The sequence below is a fragment of the Macrobrachium nipponense genome, chromosome 46, assembly GCF_015104395.2.
Source record: "Macrobrachium nipponense isolate FS-2020 chromosome 46, ASM1510439v2, whole genome shotgun sequence".
NCBI classification, from domain to species: Eukaryota; Metazoa; Arthropoda; class Malacostraca; order Decapoda; family Palaemonidae; genus Macrobrachium; species Macrobrachium nipponense.
This window is the reverse complement of record NC_061106.1, coordinates 26,742,227-26,761,556: the sequence shown is the minus strand read 5'-3', so window position 1 is coordinate 26,761,556 and position 19,330 is coordinate 26,742,227. Positions and strand designations below refer to the sequence as shown.

General features: G+C 38.4%; 1 long non-coding RNA gene across 2 annotated transcripts in view; it reads right to left on the bottom strand.

Moving 5' to 3' along the window:
• Positions 1-316: 316 nt before the first annotated feature.
• LOC135214829 (uncharacterized) overlaps positions 317-19,330 on the bottom strand; it is a 70,800-nt gene continuing 51,786 nt past the window's right edge. For both annotated transcript variants that reach the window (XR_010314486.1, XR_010314487.1), the window contains exons 3-4: positions 10,081-10,279; positions 317-3,088 (exon numbers count right to left, since the gene is read on the bottom strand). This is a non-coding gene — a long non-coding RNA (uncharacterized LOC135214829). The remainder of the gene's footprint in view (positions 3,089-10,080; positions 10,280-19,330) is intronic.

Here is a 19,330-nt window from a genome sequence, read left to right as displayed (position 1 = left end):
CATTAAGGATTAGTCTTGTGGAAAAGAACCTGAGATATCTCACAAGTTTGTCTGTATTCTTAGCATGAGTTAAATAATCATTTTCTCCTGTGATGGAAGACCCTCAAGCTGTAGTTAAAAGCTTTATACATACTCCCTGTAGCCAGAACACAGTTCTTAATAGCTTTTATGTTTACCACCATCATTGTAATGTGAGAATTGATACTGCAACTTTTCTTTTATTTACTGGAGGGATATCACTACCTGAAGTATTTAATGCTTACATTACTGTTGGTTGGGACGAGACTAAACAAGCTCATGTAAAAAGTATCTTCTTTATTAGGTAAGGTGACAATGTGTGAGCAACCGAACTTTGAGGGGAAGCAGCATACAGCTCAGCATTGGATTTGAATTCGGTGTTTAGTTGCCACTTGCACATGTGAGGTAAGAATACAATTGCCACTAGTAAATATACAGGGGAGGCAATCAGTAATACTATATATAACCAATACGTTACATATTGTTTATGGTATCTATACCTCCCTTTCACACCCACAGTTCCATCTGGAAAACTTTGGAGGTCTACGTGGGGCTGTAGGACTTTCGTGTCAATATGAAGGTCCACAGGGATGTGAGGTAGAAGGCCAGAGGTTGATACTGGCTACAGGAAGTGCCAGTTCTTCCAAATGTTCATTCACTGGGGGAGACTTACTTCGAAGTCCCTTGACCAGCCATGGCTCCTCCTGACCTTGTCCTAAAGGCAAGAAGTCGGATCCTGAACGTCCAACTTCTAGCTGGGGTAGATGTGCATGATGATCATAAAAGTTCAGCTCTGGCGACAACATGGCAATTGCATTTCTCTACTTTCTTGAGCCATTCCTGCAAAAATGACCGAGGATGGTCAAGCACACAGGAGCAGAGTGGGTGGCCATCTAGGATTTGTGCAGGGAAGTGGCCCATGAAATTTGAGGTATTCCCTAACTCCAAAAGGCCACAGTCATAGTCTTCACAGTCATTGTAACCAGAGGGTGCAGTCTTCAGTTTCACAGCCTTCACAGATGCCTTGGCATTGGCCACTGGACTGCAGGGAAATATGATGTACTCTACCCTTCACTACATGAATTCCCAAATTCACAGTGAAGTGGGACATCAACCTCCCTGAAATATATGCAAAAGGATCCACCTCTACGCGATAGTGTCACTGCAGCATGGGGTAACAACCACAGACCAGCCAGAAAGGAATGACCTCCCTGCAACACAGAAGGTGTATCCTAGTCCGTTGAATTGAGAAGTCTGTCTGTAGGATAACTGGGAGGGCTGGATTGAAGAGGCAAGAACTGGTGGGCTAGCTGGGGCAGTCTCCCCTAGGCAAAATGCTCCTTTATCCACAGTTCATGGTTAGGGCTCAATAGAGTCCAAGAGATGTCAACACCTGTCTGGCAACATCTGAATCCTGGATATGACATAACCATACAAGAGGGAAACTGAAATAAGCTGCAGTGCCTTGATAGAAGAGGGCCTTCCCATCTGACAACAGCTGGGGTTACTTCCCCCTATGATGATGATAGATGGGGTTCTTGCCAGAGGGAATGGTGCATGCTGGGCACTAGAAGTGGCACCCTGTTTGGCTTGGGTTCTTGCCCACAGAGGGTGGTGTATGCTTGGCACCCTGTTTGGCTTTCCTTCCAGCAGCACTTGTTGTAATGGTTCTGTTGGTTGCAGTGGGGGCCACTGGACTTGTCTGGCAGGGGCACTTGTGTGCCCTGGCCCAATGGCCCTTATGACAAGGGCAAAGTTGCTGTCTGCTGCTGGACCCTTCTCTGTTGATCTGTGCATGTGGTTGCATGAAACACTGATGGTGTAGTAGGGATGGCACCCTTTCCACGTTTCGTCTGCTTCATAGTTTTATAGGGTGAAGCACAAAAGGTAAAAGTGGCCTTCCTGGTGACCTCATAATTGCAACGCATGTTGATTACATCCTGTCGAGCAATTAGTTCCTCAGAATTCTTCATCCATGACTCGCAGGAGGAGGATCATCTCCATTTGGGTTTGCTCACAAACTGAATATCTACCAGAACAGACTTCTTCCTCCTGTGCAATGTTCTTGAGTTTTGTGTGTCTACAAGAGAGACTCCCTCTATCTATTTGCAGTCGAGTAGCTCACTACAAAAGATTCTCATTGCGATGGCTTTGGATGTGTTCTTGACGGGCATCCAAGACTCCATTGACACAATCTAGTGTCTGGGGCATGTGTAGGGTGTGCTCAAGAATCTTTTGTCCCCCCCAAAGCGAGACACTTACTCATCTGAATTCATTGTCTCTCTCAGGGTAACTTGTTACATCTGAGGGAAAGGGGTGGGTTCTGGGCAATTGCTTTCTGTGGAGGCGATATTGAAGGGTCAATACACACTCTAGTGGCGAGGTACGAGCTGCAGGTGTCGAAGGAGGCATGCTGGGGCTTCCTGTCATTGCTTGATGAATGAAGGAAGGGTAGCATTTACAGTAACTCACTGTATCAGTCTGTTTCCTACGAATTTCGTCCTGTCTATATGTCATTTCACCCTTAATTCTTCCTGTTTTCTTTTCTCCTTTCCTCCTCTTGACTGATACTGGCATGATCCTCAATCCGTGATTTCTCCATGTAATATATGAGCAAAAGGAAATCGGTTGATTGGGGTACTGTTGTCTGGGGATGGAAAGCAGGTGGGGACTTTGGATGGTAGACCAGATCTTCTGAACGCTGGGCAAGTGGGCTGTCGTCAAGTCACGTTTGTTCTCTGAGAAGTTGGAGAATCCATCGTGAATAGTGTTCACTCCCACAAAGGCTTAAAACAGAATTTAACAGAAAGGTACAGTATCACTATTTAATTGCAGTGCATGAAATACTGGCTCTAGTTGGCTTGTTAGCCCCACCTTACACAATACATTCCAGCAAATGAAGTCCATTGCAGCGGGAGAGAGAACCAGGTAACTGTTGGGGTGTGGTTCTCTGTCGGTGTTTCTTCCACTTCTCTGTAAGTCTCCTGTATCTCTGCTTGCTTTTTGTAACTTCTTCCTGTAATAGCTTACTGTGCTACGTTGGTTGGGACGAGACGAGAAACGAGCTCATCTGAAATGTAGGTTCTTTATTAGGTAAGGTTACAATGCAACAAGAACAATGTGTGTAAGCAACCAAACTCAAGAGAAGGGAAGCTGCATACAACTGCTAGCCATTGAATTTGAATGTGACTGCAGAATTTATTTTACAAGTACATATATACACAGTACACCTGAGATTCACTTGATAGTGTTGTGAGAGAGTGAGTACATTTGCATCATTTGAGCAGATGACAAGGTGAGCAGTAGTGCTCAGTGGAACCATTTATTAGTATATGCACAGTTAAATAAGGGAATATGTAATTGATTAGCTATTGAATATTAAATTATCTGGTGTAGAGCTAGTGGGAGTGGAAAAGCCTCTAGTTGATTACAAAAGATGACAGCACTTTACATACAACGAAAGTTGCGAGGTAACTTCAGAGACCACCATGAGAGAACCAAATGGTTTACTTTACATTTGTATGTGACACCAGACAGCGAATATCATTATAGAAGCAACCGTAAGGTATACATAAAGGATTAGCACAAAGTCCAACCCTTCTTGTATGACCTACTGCATGTTCTAAGAGAAAGTACGAGTACAACCTGCTTTGTGCATGTTTTCTCACAATGACAGCCACAGGGAAAGATACAAAGGCTAATGATTTTGAATGGATCGTAGAATGATGACAGACCTTCATTATGGTTTGAATAGATCATAGAACAATGACAGACCTTTATTACAGTTTGATTACTGTAAACAATTCACTGTACAAGGTATGACAACTCATTTCATACAAAACCTGTACATAAAAGTCCATACTACATAAAATCAAATTTCAATTTATAAGAAACTGCTTCACATCCCTGATTTTGACATGATGAATGAGATGGAGAATAAAGATGATTTGATTGAATTAGGCAATGGGAGACTTAGATTAGAGTACACTAAATAAAAATGGCACAAAAAAGGTACAGAAGACACTTTACATTTTGGAATGGCGTAACACACAAGAAGAAAGCAAAGCGAAGTGAATGTCTGAATATGGATTAAAAAACATAGCAATACACATTCTGCAAGAAATAGTTAGTATTCTAAACCATTACAAGAGGTTGACTTTGCTATCTACTTTGGCGCTACCACCACATTTATTTAGGCTCAATGTAGCATTATCAATAGACACTATGTATCCGAGATAGAAATTTTGATATCAAAACATTTTCATTTGGTTCAATGCTAATCAGGACATACTAATACTATATTCAACCAGATATTTGAAATTTGCATATAGTACAGCAGCAAAAACAAATGAGGTACGTATCTTTGTAACCATTTTGTCACTACATAGTAACATAGTACTGCACTGTATAGTATGCTTATAAACAACACGGGATGCTGTACAGTATTGTAAACTAAATAAAAATCAAACTGTGCAGTATACTCTACATGTACTCTCTCTCATTAAGTAACGCCTGAAATGCTTACATGGTTCAGACTTGGAGAAACCCAACGAGATAAACGGAAAGACAAGCAAACACACATGTACTATGCACATGCTAATTTTAAATTGAAAAAGTAGCTACCATTTCATACTGCATTTTAGTTAAGTACTATATCTTAGTTTTACCAGACCACTGAGCTGATTAACAGCTTTCCTAGGGCAGTCCCGAAGGATAGATAATTTTGTGTGGCTAGAAACCAATTGGTTACTTAGCAACGGGACCTCCAGATTATTGTGGAATCCAAACCACATTGAGAAATTAATTTATCACCAGAAATAAATTCCTCTTGATTCCTTGTTGGCAGAGTGGGAAATCCAACCCAGACCGAGATCAGTAGTCGAGCACGTAACCAACTAGTCCAACGAGGAACTGTTTGCATTTTGGTACCTCCCAATAAGTCTTGTAAACATTTCGTTCAAATCTATAAGCACACATGCTTATCAAAGGTGTACTATAGCAATATGTACTGTTATTTTTTTATGGTATACAGATTCATGGAATCTTGACAAAATCTGGAACTTATAAGCTACCAGAAAGGCTGCACTTAAGTCTAGACAGACTGTACATGCCTCTGCACCCTCATCAAGAGCAAGTGCAAGTGTGTTGAAAAAAAAGAGTGCATCACAAGACCAAAGGCCTTGACAAAAACCAAACTGTAATCTTAGTTGCAGATTATTACCTTTAACAAACCTACAAAAATGCATGGGAAATTGAAATGTTTCCCCTCCTCCAACTACTGGATGGAAAACTTGACACGTTCAAGTAATCTTCTGAAAATGGTAGCAATGTGGTAAGGTTAGTAAGAAAATTGGCCATTTTTTTAAATGTTAAAGATCACAATAGGGTATATGATGCCATAACTCAAGGCCTAGAAGAAAAGTTTGAACTTCTCTAGACCTGAAAGCCATTGAACACATTTTAGGCTCTGGAAAGCATGAACAGAGTTAAAACTCCAAGGACTTCTCACATTGCTCACAAAAACTTCGACCCAAAACTTGTCTTGATGTTATGGCAATGTACACTCGACAAGAAAACTGAAGATAGAGTTTTCATTAGCTTTCGTTCATCCAATTATCCATTTGTTTCTACTGAAAAGACATAATGTCGCTAAATTTACTCTAGAATATGAAAATATACTGCAAATTATGAAAATATACTGCAAATTATATCATATAAGTTAAAACTGCAAAACAACACCGTTCAGATACTTAAAAACACGATATATGTCCGAAGTAATTGGAATTTCTCAGATGGATTCGTTCATAGAGATCTGGTAGATAGAATGTGAATTTCTGATTTTAGTACTATGTATCACGACGACAATATTTACTTGTTTTGCTTCATGAACAGGGATATATTGCATCATCGTAAGTGGTGAATGCAATTATTTTAGTTTCTACAAACTTATGTTTGTATTCCAAAGCTATTAAAGTTAGCTGACGTCAATGGCACTCAATGTTGCGATGGCTAAGGTAGGTTGAACAAATCTAGTTGCATCCGCAAGAGTGTTTTCTATGATGTGAGGAGGAGCCCTAGAACTTCGAGCAGGAAAGCGCAAGTCACTGGATACTGGCTAACGTAACGGATTTCACACTGATTAATTTGACGTTGACATGGATCGAATGCTAGTTGCTGTTTACAAAGTTTGTAGTAGCCTACAACCTTACATGACTGCATTTCTTTGCCGCGAGGCTGAAAGATCTCCCGCGATATAAAACTTTATTTGCCTGTGTAATACATATTGAGTTATTTGTGGTAATAAATAATTTTACTTAACACAGCTTTTTTCGTGAATGATTTGTGGATGAAACCCGATTTTTAAAAGTAAAGACTATATCAAGAGAGCAAGAATGACTGCACCGTGTCTCTAAATTTTCCACGTCCTTTTACAATCTTTGAATGCTACGGCAACTGTCGAATGTAATCAAGGTTAGGGTATGAATTTCTTACAGAATTAACTTTAATGTTATGATCCTTCTAATTTTATCTAGCATAGTGCAGCACGATCTTGGCAGTCATATCATATCGCCCGAGCATAGGCCTATCGATAGAGATACTTAATTCATTATATCCCGTTACTTCTCCCCTTTCCCCGTCACAGTACTATAGAACCTCCACTCTCTGCTCTCTCTCTCAATCTCTCTCTCTCTCTCTCTCTCATCTCTCTGTAAAAGCAAAAATGGGAATGTTGTTACGGCACTCAAAACAAGAAAAGGCTGAACACATTATTATGCTTTATAAAACATATGTTCGTAGTCCACTTGAATATTGCAATATGATTATGGTACCCACACTATCAAAGGAGATTGCACAAATAGAGAGTGACAAAGGTCCTTTACAGCTAGAATAGAAGAAGTTAAGGACCTAGACTACTGGGAAAGACTACAATTCTTAAAATTATATAGTCTGGAAAGGAAGAAGAGAACGCTAACATGATAATTCAGGCATGGAAAACAGATAGAAGGAATAGCAGAGAAAATATCATGGAACTAAAAATATCAGAAAAGCAAGCAGAGGTAGATTAATAGCCCTGCCCAAAAAAATATACCATGGAAAAATAAAGGAAAGCACACCAGGACATTTAATCCACTAGCACCAGCATCGATAATGCAGCGTCTATCAATGCGTTGCCAAGCTCATCTGAGGAATATAATCAGGAGTGAGTTAGATGTGTTTAAGAATAAGCTCGACAAATATCTAAACTGCATCCCAGACCATCCAAGATTGGAAGATGCAAAATATACCGGAAGATGTACTAGCAACTCTCTGGTAGACTTAGAGGTGCCTCACACTGAGGGACCTGGGGCAACCCGAACAAGATGTAAGGTCTGTAAGGTAAGGTCTCTCTCTCTCTCCACTTTTGAAACATTTGAAAAAATATTATCTCTTAATCTCTCAAAGTAAATATAATGAATTAAGTATCTCTAACGATAGGCCTATGCTTGCGCACTCTCTCTCTATCGTCATAATATTTCATTCTTTACTGTATTGTTCCTCACGTTTTCCACAAGTACTGCCCAAATTTTAAAAACCTGTCTCTCATTGTTTAAGATCCGTCTTTAATTACGTATGAATTTTACGTCAGTTTAGTGTCAAACATTACTTATAAATAAGGTTTCACAGTAGGTTTTAAAAAAGGATTTTCGATATTCTACCCTGAACTGACGTTACCAAACCAACATTAACGAATAATATAGTGCCTGTTTTTACATTCAAGTGTAAATGATTATAGGACCTCAACAGAATCTTTATGGTGTGAAGTTGATGGAAATCTAGCAAGCAACAAACACTATGATTTTGAAGCTCCGCCCCCTTTCAAGAGTTGCCAGGTGTGGCATTATTAAACAATATATGTACGAAGATTTAAAAAAAAAACTGCATCTTAACTTTCCTTGCCAAGTGTACAACAATTCCATCAGTCACTCAGAGAGGCATGCATACATCAACAACAGTGATGACTTGAGGGTAGAACACCACTTCTGGTCATCACCACCAAGAAGTAAGATCTTCACACCATTATAAGCTCTTGTAGCAATTTTAGAAAAACTTTGGGTGTAAGTTTAATTACATAGCTCATAAAGTTCTTATCTTTGCTATAATTAAGTTTTGTGTTAATGAATAATATAGTATTACAATGCATATATCCCAGAGGTGTCAACCAATGATATAAGCGCCTCAGTGGCATGATCGATTTGGTCTTAGACTACCACCTCGGTGGCCGCGAGTTCGATTCTCGGGCATTCCATGAGGAGTCTGAGATGTGTATTTCTGGTGATAGATGTTCACTCTCAACATGGTTCGGAAGTCATGTAAAGCCGTTGGCCCAGTTGCTGAATAACCTCTGGTTCCATGCTATGTAAAAACACCCTACAAACAAACAAACCAATGATATACCATAGCCTGAACCAATTGTAGTACCCTTACATAGCAGTAAAGGAATATGCTGTACATGGATTCACACAACATAATCCCAACAACAACTGCAAGTTATCAAATGTCATAAAAGTCCTACTATCCATGAACAAAGTTGGTATAGTGCATGACTTTACTTTGTAATTACAAAAAATCAGTCTCCTGTCTCCTCCTCAAAAGGTTCACAGTATAGTATTTACTATAGTATTTACACATTCCTAGATTAAAATGAAAGACTCAGTCTAGAATATTTTTCTATAATAAATCAATAAAATGTATTATAATCAGTTTCAAACTTGATAGCCAACTTTTAAAGGAATCATATTCGGGTCTGAGATCTCAAACTGTTAAATTCACTTCAACTCGCCTTTATACCTACAAATTATTCTATTTCATATGATATCATTTTTAGTTGTTTCGCTTTTGCGAAAGACTCTTTGTTTTTCCTTACGACTGTCATTCGTAAGTATTTCTGGTTCCTTCTTTCTCCTATGTGATATCTTAGTAGAGTGGTTCTTCTTTAAAGTAAAGGAGATGATTCAAACGGATAAGTTGAAAATAGTACAACAACTTTATTCTGTAACTCCATAACAAGAGAGACAGTTCGGTCGTGAGACCGTTACGTTTGATCGATAGGAATGAACTGAAATCTTAGAGCATCACATCAATAGCGAAACATTAGCTATCTCAGCGATTCACATAAAAACATACGTAGTCTGCCGGCTCGGAAGTTACAAGTTTCTGGCATAGGTTAACAGGTCAACCGCTTCCCATGGAAGGTATTTGTAAAAGGTTGACAATATACAACATGATGACATTTCTAAACAAACCTAAACCAGGCTACTGCAGACATCGCATAGCGTAATCTAGATCTGCCTTGGTCACGTAGGACCCTCCTAATGCCAATGACCTCAGGTCATGGGTTTTTATTTACAGATTATGTAATTCTAAAATGTATTTATTACATTAGGCTCGGACAGCTACCATTCAAGCCTTGAATAACAAAAGTTACTTTAAACATGGTTTCTTAGGAGCGTGCTCGTAACATATGTTTAGGTATAAACATAACAAGTGATTAAATGCATAAAAAGGTTTTGTTACATACCCTTTTGGACATATTCATAAACAAAGATAAATGCATGGAAAATCTAGATCCATGTTTGATAATAATAATGATTAGGTACCCAAAAATAATCAAAAGGTTAACATGTATACATGATTATTATGATTATGAATAGCGGTTACTGGTAAATTATGGTAATAGGTAACCTGTTTAAGAATAGCGGTTACTGATAGATTACAAACATGATCATGGATAATTGTTAAAGAGTACTTGTCACTCTTTGTAATAGGTAAATATAATGGTACAATTGTATAATAGTATAATTGTGCACAGATCTGAAGCAATCATTTTGTTACTTAAATTAAATGTCTATGCACAAATCTCAGCAGAAATTCCTCCTATCAACAGTTGTGTGATTAGATCTTAATTAAAGTCCAATCATAACTATGTATTCTATAGTGTACTGTCATGCCCAACAATAAAAAACATAATTGGTTAGTATACGAAAACAGGAGCCCTCAAAGAATAATCTAAGTCTGACTTACCTTCTTTTATATAATAACTTTTCCAATTTTGCAAAACTTGGTAAGTATTCCGTTATACTAATCATCTAACAACAGTATATTTTTCATATTTTTAATAAACTCTTCACTTTCTGAAGCTATATCAAACAGTTGTCTGTAGGTGGCACATGTTGCTACTGTAAGTTGGACATGGCCAACGGGTTGTTGGTGTTCAGTGGTTCTGGAGAGAAAAAAAAAAGTAATGTAGAATTCAAAAACAATCTGGACACCTAATTAAGCAGCCAGTCAATCGAGGCATAACCTAGCTTTGAGTCCACATGCACATAGCCTTAAAATTTGTAGGTAAACCACAACTCCATGTACTTTGACCACACAAACTTGACAATTTCAGAAAAGAGGGGAGGGTTCCAATAACAGCTCAAGACCAATAGCAAATTATTTTCTCCAACAATCAGCCAACAGAAAATTATTATGAGAGGAGTACGTTTCCCATATCCAATACTTCCTGGAATTCATTTTTACCAAATACTAACCATAGACAGCATTAACACCAGTTTGTACCAGCCCCACGAGCTAGATTATAATCTCAGTAACAGTAAAGTTGCATGAATCTTAGTAAGTTTAGTATCCTATTAGGTTAAGTTTATTTAAGAGCAAGGCAATAAAACTGTCAACAACTGATATTCAAACAAACACAATATGACCAGCAGCAGGACTTAAGAAAATATTCTAAGTAAGTTTTTAAAAATTGTTGCACAAGCCTTAACATTATACTAGTACCTTTAAATCAATAACTATCTTCTTAGATATAATTTAAAGGATCAACTTTAATTATTTAAAGAACAAATAGTCCCGATTGTTAACTCGATTGCATCTCGGAAGCCAAGATTTTTGTTGGGCCATATTGGCAGTTTCAACATTGCCAAGACTCCAAATTTCAAAGATGGTTATTTGAAATTCATTTTTCTACCTCAAAAAATTTATGACGAGCCTGTTCAGTCTATGCTCGAGCTAGTTACGATGACCACTTCTTGTAGCAAGTTGTGCAATTTGGCTTTCGTAGCACTGACAAGCTTGTTACACCATACTTTTAACTAGTGTAAAAATGTACATTCATTTCATGTAATTGCCAACAATAACATGAATATAACATCCATTAACCCTCAGGGAAAATAAATGTTACCAACGAATTCACATAAATATCAAGATATATGACGCTAGAATAAAAAGTAAGTTTAACACTACTTGGCTACCTGCACAACACCTTACGTTGCATCTAGAGGGTTTGGAAAGTAAAAAAAAAAAAAAAAAAAAAAAAAAAAAAAAAAAAAATCATGTCTACCACATTTGAATGTGGCTGCACTTAAGACTGAAATTGTTAATATTGGATGGAGCAAAATAGCATACATGCTATCAAAACAACTAAAACATCCACGTTCAAGCAATATTTGGCCAATGAGAGCCAGGGTAAATTCAGGTACTGTAGAAGTCTTTATTTGATTGGCTGGGTAGTTTCAGCTCGAGAGGTTCAAACCTGGCTTCCAATAATCTTCAGTACTTATCCACAATTATGGACCATCTTAAGGCAAGAGGCCTATGCTGCCAACTTTATCTACAGCTGCAAACACAGATTAATTCTATTTTCCACTTCCCTGCTTTCACTGGTCAGTTATCATTAAAATGAAGTGGCAAATTAGCCATGGTTTACAACAGTAACACTGAATTTAGATATGTGGATTTAGTTCAGGCTAATTTGCATTACTTAGATTTTTTCTTGGTTCATAGCAGTATATGTTAACACTACCATGTTAGTGGAGATCCTAATCTGGTTTTGTTTGTCCTAGTGCATTGAGGGTACCTAAGCATGGATTACATATCAGAATTCATTCTCTTGGAACTGTGGGTTGGTCTATGATAAAATGCTGAAAAATGGTCGGTTGTTTTGTTGTAAGTTTAAGAAATTATGCAAGACTTTGGAAATCAAGAATCCACTGAAAAATCATGGATTACTTTGAGTGTATTGCCAAATTCCATGCTGAATGTCTTTGTCCTCACACAGATGCTCGTTTTCCTTTGTGAACATGTACGTGGTACTTTACTCTTTGCAATGTCAAGTGTAATGCTTCCCTAAATTATAGGGAACACCAACACCTTCCGGAATTTCTGTCCATTAACATATAATTAACACACCACAGTCTGACACCCAGTGGCCTTCAGCATCTAGGGAAGATCCTGACCAGTCCAAAGACAATCAACCCTACTAAGTTAAGATTCAGTATAATGTAAAGGGTAGTTTACAGTTTACTGGGCCAAACCAAATCCCTCCGCATAGGTAAGTGGTTCGACCTCGACCTGATCACTGATACACTAAAAAAACATGTGACGTCGTGGTATGGAAGAGTATGATAATAGTTTATATTTGACAATGTCTCCAAAGGTTGCGAGAGAGAGAGAGAGAGATTGGTGGAAGAATAAATGCGAGTGGTTGAATGGCGGTTGTAAGCGTGTCTGTTGTGTGTATATCAGTGGCGGGAGTCTGTTACAAGAGTTGTGAACAGTAAGGCATTCAGTGAAGTCAGAGTTGGTTTTGGCAGCAGTTATCCGATGGTGGTTAGTTGATTTTGTGGTATTTGATTGATTTTGATGTTGTAAAGTAGTTGTGCGTGTGTCTGTCTGGTTTTGGTGAAGTAGAAGAGATTGGTAGGGATTTTCGGTGTCTGTGAGTGGTGGTTGGGGAGTGTTTGTGTTGGCGGGTTGTTGTGCTGGGGTAAGTCGTGCGGTTGTCGTGTTCTTTCGGGCTGTTGGCGTTCTGCTCAGTGATTTGTCAGGTTGTTAGGTTGTTGTGGGGTTGTGGGTCTCGGTTGGTTGGTTTGTGTTTGGTTATCAGCAGTGGTTGTATGTCAGCTAGCCTATAGCTTATATCCAGTGGACAGCACCGCCTAGCCCGGAGTATCTGGAGTTGGGTAAGTACATGTTTGTGTTTTTATTTTGTTCTGTATGTAGGTATGGGCCAATTGTCCTGCTGTATTCTGTAGTGTAAAGAGGAAAGTGTGATTGAGGGTGGGTTTGGTAGCCAGATAGATTAAGTTTATGTGGGGGGGATTTGCCGCTTGCTTTTAAGCTTGTTATCCCGCCACATTATTTTTTGTCGCCCAAACAGGGACTGTTGGTGCGGCGGCTGCAGGACAATTGGGGTAGTGAGTCTTGTGATTAGTGAAAGAAAGTGAGGATGGAAGGGTTGAAGGAGAGGGAGAGGCTGAAGGAGCTGGGGTTGGCGAGGGAAGTTAAGGAAAGATTGCAAGTGGCGAATGAGAGGTTTAGGGTAGAGTGTGAGGAGCTGAAGAGCGAGTTAGAGGAAATGAGAGGAATGCTAAGGAGTGTGAAAGTGGAAATGAAAGAAGTGAAAGGAGCGGAAGAGAGAATGGTTGAGAAAATTGACAAAAAATTCTTAGTGATGATGAATGCAGTGCAGGAGATGATGAAGGGGTTCATGGGAGAGGGAGCAGTAGGAGGTAGGCCTACTGGGTCTTGTGATGGGCCAGGAGTGGTAAAGAAAGGGGAAGAGCGAGTGGATGAGACTACGAGTGACGAAGGTGATTTGATTGTGATAAGTAAGGGAAAGAAGGGGAAGACACAGGATAAGCATAAACCTGAGAACAAGAATAAGAAGGGGGCTGAGGAAAAGAAGACTAAGGGGAAAGAAGGCTTATAAGGGTGACGAACAGGATGAGACTAGGACTGAAAACGTTGGGGAAAGGGCTGAGAGTGATTTAGATAGCGGTGAGTGGAAACAGGTTGGTAGAAAGAAGGGTAAGAAGAGCGTAATCAGGAGCATGGATGTTAGTATGGAAGTTGATTTGTTGTATTCGGACAAGGTTAAGGGATCAAAATGGAAGTAGCAAGAGTGAGAGTGAGCAGGAAGTACGAAAGGCTGTGTATATGAGAGAAGTACCCCGATGTGCGCAATACAAGGAGTATGGTAGTAGGGACATAGGGGACTTTTTTAAGGAATATGAGAGGTATTGTGAGGCAAAGTATGGAGATAACAAAAGAGTTGGGTAGCTTTTTGACAGGATTTTTGTTGAGTATGTATGGGGTAATGATGAGTGTGGGGAATGTGCCTTATGAGAGTGTGAAAGTCAGGATTGTGGAACAGGCAAAGAGGATAAAGAGGAGTGTTAGATATAGGAGAAAACATGGTTTTGATGAGGTAAGAGTGAATGTTTGTGAGTCGTTGTCGATGTATGTGTGCAGGTTGGAAATATTAGCTAGGAAAAAGTGGGGACGAAGGAATAAATGAGTGTAGAGTTAGTGAGGACGTTTTCGTTCTGCATTTTATATTAATCTTATAACTTGTGTTTCGAGTAAGTATTATTTGGTGTACACTAATAAGTGTAGACGAGAAAATAAGTAAATCAATAACTGGCAGACCAAAAATGATAGATTTGGCGAGGGTTTGTTTATATATCTTTCGTCTGGCAGCGCAGTCAGTGCTAGCAGCTCGGACTACCCGTGCTTACGTCACAAAACATCGAACAGGCCTTTCTCAGTGGTCTTGCTCCATCTCTATTGGCTGCCAAGCCAAGGCTGAGCGTCAAAGACAGCTCGGGGCGGGGGTTGGGACCAAGCTACACGCCAGTATCGCCGGATCCCGCGGAACTTTCCTTGCGAATGCGGACAACCCAAGTAATTGGAGAGGGGGGTGATAGATGAAATTATTTTCATACACTATTATTTTTTCCATAGAAAATAAAAATCTTTTAAGATCAGGCACAGAGGCGTTCTAATCCCCCTGGATTACGTATAAGGTGAAGGAAGCAGTTAGCTCATTAAGGTACCTAATTTGAATTTAGTTTCTTTCATATGCAAGAGCTCTTCTTTGAAAAATTTAATACGATCACGTTTTAAGGTGATTAATTCTTCACCTCGACAGCTCTCTCTCTCTCTCTCTCTCTCTCTCTCTCTCTCTCTCTCTCTCTCTCTCTCTCCCCGCGCGCGCTCGCATACTTTGTTTAAAATATTGTAGAGATATTCGAGCTTAGAGACGGCACTTGATACATTTCAAAACAAGTGCATGAAAGAATGCCGAAAGTTGTTGGAAGGAGCAAGAAAAGATAATTATCGTTGGTAGGTTCCGTGTGAATTTCCAGTAACTGGTACAGAACTTCGTATTCGAATTAAAATTGACTCCACCTGTAACGTCAGAGAAACCTTATGAATTGAACTGAAAATAGAATTTAGGCCAAGCACTGGGACCTATGAGGTCATTAAGTGCTGGAATGTAAATTGAGAGTAGTAGGTTTGAGAAGTGTAACAGAAGGAAAATAATTGATAGCTGGCTAAATGGTAAGATGGAAGAGAATTATATGAACGGAGGTAAAGTAAGAGGAACAAAAGGGGTTGCAGCTAAGGGCCGAAGGCAAACTGCAATGAACCTTAAATCATGCCTACAGTCACCGAATGAGGTGCACTGATGGCACTAACCCCCTACGGAAGAAGATAAACCTTATGGACAGGGAAAAGTTAAAGTAAACTGGAAAATGAATTTGAAAAAGCCTTGCATAATTCTTTTCTAGATTTGTAAGTGTTCAATTCCTGGTAACAGATTACGATGTATGCCGTTGGTTTTCCACAGGCTTTTCAGCAAACATGCGGCTTAACACGAGCTCAGTTCTAGCTAGACTTCGACGGTTTGGGCACTGAAAATAACATTTCGCATATTACTATTTAGCCCATTTCACACACTCTCTCTGTATATATATTTATTATATATATTATATATATATATATATATATATATATATATATATATATATATATATGAGATATATGTTTATTTCATAAAGTACTCGCTGGTCCACTTAATACGTTAATAAAGCCGTATTGTAATTAAATAAATAGATTTATATTTATATATAACTATGATTTTAAATCACGAAGAAGTAAGAAACGTGATGATTATTCGAACAAAGTTACAGCCACGAAGGAAAACTGAAGCACTGGAGATGCTATAATACTTAGTGTGTTTCAATTTTCCTTCGTTTGTTTGTTTGTATGGTGTTTTTACGTTGCATGGAACCAATGGTTATTCAGCAACGGGACCAACGGCTTTACGTGACTTCCGAACCACGTCGAGAGTGAACTTCTATCACCAGAAATACACATCTCTCACTCCTCAATGGAATGGCCGAGAATCGAACCTGCGACCACCGAGGTGGAACGCAAACACCATACCAACCACGCCACTGAGGTGCTAATTTTCCTTCGTGACTGTAACTTTGTTCATATATAACTATATGTGTGTATCCCGATGGAAACTTATTTTATTAATATTTATGAGTCTTCGTGTATCTTAACCCCATTTAGCCCTAAAGGGTTATCTCAAATGCCCCATTTATCCCTAAAGGGTTATCTTAACTCTCATTGTTATCTTTATTTGGGTAACTGTAATGGGAAAGAAGAGATTCAATCATGTCACCCATCCATCCCCATTTGTTACAACTTGAGACATTATTGTTCGTCGGCTGGGCTAGACGCTTCGCACTTCCATATGGTCTTGCTATTTCTTTGTTTACGTTTTATCAGGTCGATTAATTTATTTCTCCATTAATCCCCGCATGCAATTGTTCATTTTTTTCGTAATTACAGCTCAACGATTCCGCTCTTCAATAAAATTAGTGACTTTTTTCACAGTTTTTCCCCCAGACTTGTCAATTTTCCAGAATGATTGAATCTTTGTAATTTTCATATCTCGAATTATCACATTACTCTTACCTCATCGAACGCTCTTAATAGTGCTTATATTTCATAGCATACTAATAATACTTTCGTGCCTTCGTTAATTCAATATTTATTCATCTTATATCTCCAAATCTTCAGTTCTTAGTTGTTTATTGGCACTTTTCAATAATGGGCGTTCATTTTCCAAAGCTGCTTGTTCCCAGTGGAGTCACTAAGGGGGTACCTGGGGGGAGCCCGGCCACCCCACCCAGTTGAAATTCCTTTAGTAGCTAAACTTTCTTTAGTGGTCAAAAGTTGAAAATTCAGCTCTATAATTCAAATACAGTTTTACTAATTATAATATTATATTAATTTGCTCCATTGACATGGTTATACATTCGAAAATAATTTACTTTGGCTCCCAAAATATATCTTGGCCCACCTTGGCGAGCCACTTGGAATGCCAGCTACGCCACTGGTTGTTCCTTTAATTATATTTCATTCTTTATTCCTAATCTGTTCCTGCTTGTGTTAATATCCCATCCAGATCTGGTTTCCTCAGTCCGTTTGTACTGATCGACAAGTTGCATCAATATTAGTACAAAGCAAGATCTCGCTACAAAATTCCAAGTCCTTGGGCCAAACGCTAATATATAGAGGCACGCGTATGGAACCGATGGCAGAGTGTGTGTTTAGTGTGTACAGGGTTGTCGTAAGGTAGCTGAATGCGATGGGAAGTAACATCCAGCTAGAAGCAGGTGAAAAATATGAACAAGCACCAACGTTTTTCCTTTGTATTCAGCTCATCAACTTTTGCAGTGACTTACATCATAATTTTACCATCTAATACACCATATATCACCGTATTTGTTTTATGATTTTCAGAGATATTTTTCTTTCTCGGTTAGAGATCAGTACTTTCTTTTCTTCTTAGTGGGCTAGATCGGGATATATATGTTGGCTTTGACCTCAAGTGACTGCTTATTTAAATAAATGATGGCTTTTGTAGCAACGCTGGGAAAGAGACAAAGTTAAATTTAAGGAATTTGTAAGGTGCAAAAATAATTAATGCATACTCAGTATGACAGAAATACATATGCACACAACGAGATGAGCTCAAATATAGGCACAGATCAAACTAGGAAATAGGTATCTGACAAGGAACGAATACGTGATCTCTGTCTTTTTCTCTTTTCCAAATTATTATTATTGCTACATTCAATCACTACTTAGAAGGAAAGCGACCTGACATTTCAACGACTTCAGTACTTCAGTTCCGACATTCTCTTGGTAATGCAACAGACTTTGTTTATCAGTAAAGTACCCGATCACGGAATGACATGCTAAACACCGTTTTTCTTAAATTTAAGAATGCTTAACTGTAAGGGCAAATTCATGTGATTTAATCATGTTTCCAACTCATACTTGATTATATCATAAATCTCCAATGAGTTCTGATAACTCCTGCCAATTCAATCTGGTATACAAGAGCCCAATTCATTTCAGCTCGGAAATGAAATGGCCATTATTCTGAAAAATCTGTCGAAATGAGAGAGAGAGGGGGGGGGTTGTGCTAAGGGAAAACATATAATAGTTACTGATGTAAATGCGTCCAAGAAGTGTGTTTTCTTTTAAAGTATATATTCCCTCGTTTTTTATTCATTAAGTGTAAGGGAGACTACTATAATTCTCATCGCAAAAGGCTCTCGGAATGAAGAATTGGGACGAGTTATTCTAAACTGGAAAGAATAAAATTACACAAAAAACTTACAGGATCTTTATAAATCACTGCACAAATATGAAATATTTACATTAAATTTAAAGAGATGGACAATGCGTAAACTTAAATTCAAGTTGGTAGGGCTAATTCAAACTCGAGTGTAAACCGATGATTGAGTTGGTTCTAGACATATTTGTTAGTGTTGTTGGTCTAACTTAAGTTGGTCTTATGCGAGCATTATGAGGTGTTAAATGGAACGAGATACCTTACATGGAAATCTTGTCTCGGCTCAACAAACCGAGATGAATTTGTCTTGCTGGCAAACTCTTCGGAACAAGCAAAAGACTAAAGCATATTAAGAATTCGAGAGTTATATGCATGAATGTACATATAATGTGACACCAGATCCAATTATACAATTTGAATGGCTGAATTTCGCAGTTTTGATGAGGCAGAAATTGAAAACGAAATCAATGACATCAATAAATAAATTTTTAAAAAAAATCATACAAGCATCATACTCTCAAACTGAATGGAAAAATCAATGTTTAGGAATACTAATAAGACTGGGCATAAATAAAGGACAAATATTCATCAACGTAATTATACACGAGATTTCATTGCGGTTACTTCAGCAACCTTAAAAGTAACAAAGTTACTGTGATAAAAAATTTATTATTTCCTTGTCTCAGATATACTCCAACATTCAGATTTATTCTATCATCTTCATAGCTTTTAATAGTTTTATTTCGTTTCATAATATAAACCAGTACAACTGCCTCTTGGGAGAACACTAGCAGATAATCTATTTCTTTAACTCATGAGTTAATC